The sequence below is a fragment of the Odontesthes bonariensis genome, chromosome 2, assembly GCF_027942865.1.
Source record: "Odontesthes bonariensis isolate fOdoBon6 chromosome 2, fOdoBon6.hap1, whole genome shotgun sequence".
In the NCBI taxonomy this organism is placed as follows: Eukaryota; Metazoa; Chordata; class Actinopteri; order Atheriniformes; family Atherinopsidae; genus Odontesthes; species Odontesthes bonariensis.
In genome coordinates this window covers 12,473,677-12,479,676 of record NC_134507.1, presented here as the reverse complement: position 1 = coordinate 12,479,676, position 6,000 = coordinate 12,473,677, and positions in this window count along the sequence as shown.

Genomic DNA, 6,000 nt, shown 5'->3' with positions numbered 1-6,000 from the left:
CAGGAGTGTGATTTACGAGCCATTCTGCATCAGTTGACTGTGAAGGGCTTTGACAAATTGACACTCATTCAGGCCCTCTCTTCAACTCTTTAAGGTAATCGGTCTATCGGCAGATGTTTTCCAGTATAACGCCTGTGCTCATACCCTTTATGCTAATGTTGATAATCTATTTTAAATAGTACATTGTGGGTCTTGATAACACATACAAAGGTCAAGCGTGAGGAAAAGTGTGAAGCTGTGTTTTGAACTATAAAAGCAAGTCTAACAAGTTGTGCAAATGGTTTCAATAAATCATAAAGGGAAAAAACAAAAACTCTGACCTGGAAAAAGCTGCATTCACTCAAGTATTGCACACGATTTAGTCAACAGGGTGCTACATTTGATCAAGTAATTCTGAATGACTGCACGCTGGAATGTCATGAAAGGAGGTGATGTACTCACATTTTCTGAATGCATGCACTGAGTCTTTGGACATATAGGAAAAAAGTACAAGTCAGAAAAAGTGACAACATAGCTTGGGGCCCAAACTTTATTTGACAAAGTGTATATGTGCACTAAGCCAGTAATGAGAACCTGATGCATAAAAAGCTTGTTTCGTCATGGACTCGGCTGTGTAGCGACGTTCGGCAGACAAAGTAAATGTGGGCCCCACAGACGCGTCCGAACATCCGACAGCCAGTGAGACACTGGGATTTCTTTTTCTGTGGACACCTGCTCTACTCCTGTCAGGGGTCCTAGCATGAGGCCTCAACCGAGTGCCAAAAAAGTCCTGGCCTGAGTAAAGTTGTTTGATGTCATGCCATAATCAAGGTGAAGAAGACTAAAATACAAAGTGGTCATACAGTTACATGGCCTCTTTTTCAACTTTTACTCCTGCCTTCCATGACAGATGTCAGATTTGGGATTTTTATTGCTCAGGAATGAGGAATGAGATTCAACGCAAGGTCACATCCAAAATTTTGGATGTTGGTCACAGGCACATGTGTGAGAGCAGCAGCAATGTATCCAAATGGAAATATCCATTTCATATGTATATGTGAGGGTAACTCAGTAACTGCCGTTAACAGTGAAGGAGCAGAGGAAGTTTCTCTTTGTTGAAGGGACCAATGCCCTGAAATGACAAATTATTGAGCTGTAGATATAAATACACAAAGAGTACAAGCAATGAAAGACAGACAAGTGTCGTTGGAGAGAAAAGAAGATATGCTGTTGTTGAATACTTGGAGAGATGTCTCTGTTTTTTCCTGTCTGGAAGATCAGACCAGTTTGAACTACTTTGCTCTGCTTACTTTTACCATTAAGAGAGCTTTAAAGCACAAGCTCTGTTTATTTTGCCCTCTGAACATAATGTATGCCTACCTTTTGAAATGAGCATCAGATGACATAAACATAGTTTTTAAGTTTTTTTTCTTTTTATTTGAGTATTACCCTTTTCAGCTACTTTATAGCTCTAGTCTTGTCATACTTTCTCACTATATTTATTCCTCTAATGAGGACGAGCCCCACTGCAGGAAAACAACCAAGGAGAATTTCATGAACTCAGTGTAGAGGCGGAGCATGGAAAACAAAAGAACCCAGCAAAGTCCCACTCCTGCAGTTATCCTATATAAGTTATCCCCTAATCCCCTTATAACTCAAGTCTTCCCCAACTGTGCAAAACTGCCTCTGCCACGCTCAAATTGTAAAGACCAAACAGCAATAAAACAATGAACAATACTGCCCGTGGCTTTTCTTGGCAGCAACTGTATGCACTCACTTCAGTGTCAGTGAGATGCTTTGAGGGTGACTATTGTTTCACAGAGCAGGTCAAAGCAGGGCAGAGTGGGTCACAAGCTCCTGCAGTCGAAGTGCTAAACCCTGGCAGCTGGCTGCCAGCAGTGAGACTGCTTCTACCAGGGCTAAGGACTAGGACTAAGCACTGTGCCACGGATTCTCCAGTGTCCTCCATCATAGCCAATCTCTACATGGAAAGTTGAAAGTTGTGTCACTTGGGTCAAATCCAAACTCAAGAAGTAGAGGCTTTCACTAAGCACATCAATTCAGATGACACTAACTTCAAGTACAAAAGAAAGGATGAAAAAGACAACAATTTGCCTATTGAGGAGGATGGAGGTCTCAACACTGATGTACTTTGTAAACCTACACTACTCAAAGACCAGTACCTGCTCTTCGACTCATACCGCACACTAGAACACAAGCTGATCGCCATCAGAACTCCACAACATCAAGCTCAAAAAACTTTTGGGTAGCCGAGCTGGGTCATTGTGAAGTCAGCCGAGGAGTCTAGAAAGAATCACACAGCACTGACAGAGAGGAAAAGAGGAACAGGCATGAGAATATTGTCAATCCCTATGTGGGATCTGAGAAAGAGAATAATTTCCTTCAGACTCAAGATTCAGGTGTTCTTCATACCCGATGACACCCCCAGAGATGAACTGGTACACCCAAAGGACAAAACACAGAGTAGTGTTGTAACAACCATTACACAGGTGCATGGCACAACACATGAGACGCAGCTTCTCATGTCAAGACTCAGCGTTTTAACTACAACTCAAAGAAAAAGGACTATGTTTTCAGGACAGCAATGTACACCAGCTGCCCAGGGGAGATAGATGGTTTTAGAGAGGAGTTAATAAAGCCACATATGTTAAATGGGACAAAACAACTTTAAATGGAAAAAGTGGCCTCAGGTATCACCTACGCAGCTCTTATAATGCAGCCTTGACTCTTCTCTCCAGGCGGTTTTGCAACCACTCACACCTTGGATGCATTTGCACGAAAAGCTTTCCAGGGGTGGCGCATAGCTCAACTCCGACATGACACTTTGGATGTTAATCTGGATCCTTTTTTTGTTTTTTAATTCAACCTTGGCACAGGTCAAATACAGTCTCAGACTGCTCTTGTTTACATTGTGCTGTAGGACAGCTGTCTCTTATGCAGTAAATAACAAGTGCACCGTGGGATTTTTGAGCTATTCTGATGAAAACAGCTGCATCCTGTGGCTAGTGCAACCCTGTGAGAGCAGTGAGGGATAACCAAACCAATAAAAACACGTGTCGACATTAGCTGAGGAAGTGACCTTCAGATTCATCATTATCAGCAACCACTTTGACCTTGTCACAAAGTTTTCAATCCGTCATTTAAGAAATTTCCCATAAACAAGTATCAGGAAGTTGACTTCAAAAAGTAGCTTTTTGTTGAATATATGCAAATATTTTGAATCAAGGAAAGGTTTTTGATACATTATACACAAATTTTGTCTTGATTTATGCAACTTGGTGACAAGGAACCCTTTTTGTCAACTTTTTTTACAGTATAATGGACACTGCCGCACATGTCGAATACATAAAGCTGTATTTCCTTTCATGTTCCACATCAAAAGTGAAGTGCAAAAGATAAGATAGTACAAAATACAAACTTTCCCATAATACAAGTGATAATACATATATATATATATATATATATATATATATATAAACTGATGCATTTCTTGGTGGTAAGTAGTTTATGAGGGGAAAGTTCACCCAAATGTTCACCTCAGGACCACTTTTATTGTTCCGACATGCAGAAGTCTGTTTTTCCAAACGGCCTTGTGGAGATCATTCCAGCTGTTTAGAAATGAAAGGATTTTCATCACACACACCCACACACATGTACGTTCTGAGATCGCATTGTCTCAGGCAGCACCAGATACTGTACTTTTGGGCATGTATGAGGTGAGTAATCCTCCTACAGCAGCAGCATAAACTTGACTAAACGCTACAGCCAGCAAGACTTTATCCTGTATAGTGCCAGGTACAGGCATCACTGGTCAAAGATGTGTTGCATGCAATTATTGTTTAAGGTTAAAACCTAGCTTAAATTTTCTCACTTATCAAATCAGGCCACATCAACTGAAGCACAAACAGGACAACAATCCATGAAGGACACATGAAAAATATTTTATTAGCTGAAAAAAAAACCTGAAACTGTAATAAGCACACAGATAGAATTATGTACATTTTATTTCTCTTTGCATGTTCTTATATATTGTAAAGAAATCCATTTTGGCAAGAGAAATGGAAAACCGACATATTTTCCAGGAGTTGTGCAATGCGAGCCTGACCAAAAAAAAAAAAGAAAAAGAAAAAAGAAAAGGAAAGGGAGCAGAGAATAGCTGATATCTTCAGCTTGCCATGTGTATTTGCACGACTGGATGTTCCATTACAGCAGTGCACAACAAGGCTGAAAAACCCATCAGAGATGTAAAAGGATACGGTGTGATCACTTGTTTCCACTGCTGAAAGAAGGAGGGGAGCTTGTAGTATTGTATTCCCACACACACAGAGCAGAGGAGGCAGTAGCCACCTTCTCCTGACATATCGAACCATCAGGCCCGCCCAAAATGACTCTGCTTGCATCTAAATCGTCTAAAGTGCTAAAGTTATACTTTATCTTAACTCTATCTTAATGCTTGGGTTATTAAGGTTATGGATTATCAACAACTACTGCATGTTGCATTAACTACTTGTTGCTTAATATTCATCAATGATCCTAATGAAAAAAATCTAATTGTAGGCAAATTCACAGAAAAAGGTCTCTTTATTTTTGCTTAAATTAAATCATGGTTTCAATGCATTATGTAGAATTTAATTTTAAAAGATTCGTGATTGTGGGATTATTCTTTCTTTTCGGGTTGATTAACTGGTTATTTCTGATCGGCTATAATGAAGATTTAGTCATTTAATTGCTCTTATTTCTAATGTTTAATCGGTATGGTGTATGTCTGAAAGTAAAATTGTATTGACACTTTTTTAAGATCAGTAAATGCAATAATCCCCTATGATTGGAGAAGGAAAAAGTTACATTTCTTATTATAGCTTAAAACAGCAAAATTACATTGCAATTCTTATCATGTCAAATTGAAAAATGACAAAAATGTATATAAAGTTTGGGAAATATATTTGTCTGCTTGTGTTTTGATATTTGTAAGTTCTTTTGCCATGGAGAAGGGGAACAAAATCTGTGTTGACTTCAATTTCATGAGATTCAACAGAAATGCCCACATACTGTGGTATGTAATCCAAATATATAAACTCTGAAAACATTTGACTTTTGGGTGAATCAAATATGAAGCAATCACTTGGCTTGATATTTTGCTAGTTTGGAGTGTGATTAATTTTCTACTCTTTACAGCTTTAAACATCAAACAAGCTGATATGCCTTTGCTGTTATTTCAGGTGCAGGTGGTCCGGACTTTGTGAAAGTGATTACATTTGAATAACCGCAGCATCCATCCCCGAGCATGGCAAAGCACAAGCTCTGAAACACTGTTTAGTGCATGCATTATATAAAGTGCATATACTCATACGGTATGATGTCTGTTTTTTGCAGCATGCTAGTGATTTGGCATCTACAGCAGATAGATATGGCGGCTCAGCCAGGCACACTTTACTCTTTAAGATTTACTCGCCTCTCAGATCTGTGCAGAACCTTATGGTCTATCCCATCATGCACACCTAACGCAGCTCCCCATACATCAAACCATGTCAGAGACGTTTGTGCTGTTATATAACATCCTTCAATACAAAAAAAAGTCATTCATCTTACAGCAATGGAAGTGATGGATACATATATTTTGATTGTCTTTGTTCTCCAGAAGATTGGAGGCCTGCATTTGATCTTTTTTTTTTTTTGAAAGTCAGATAAATCTCAGTCTAAAAGTCAGACAGAGAGGGGCTGCTGCAGCTATCTTCGCTGTCTGGAGTTGTTTCAAGCAAGGTTCCAGCCAGGCCAAAACTTTGCAACCTGATTTGATGTGACCCAATGCATCTGTTCTCAGTTTTCCATGGGTACCATCAAGACAACAGTGGGGGAAAAGCCTTGCTCGGACATCTTGGGCATTGTAAACAACTATACTTGTGTGCAAGTCCAATTTGACTGCCTGAAAATACAAATGTTCAAATGTATAATTACAGCTACGTCTTTTGCCTCTTTTCCACTTAAAAGTTTGGTTTATTT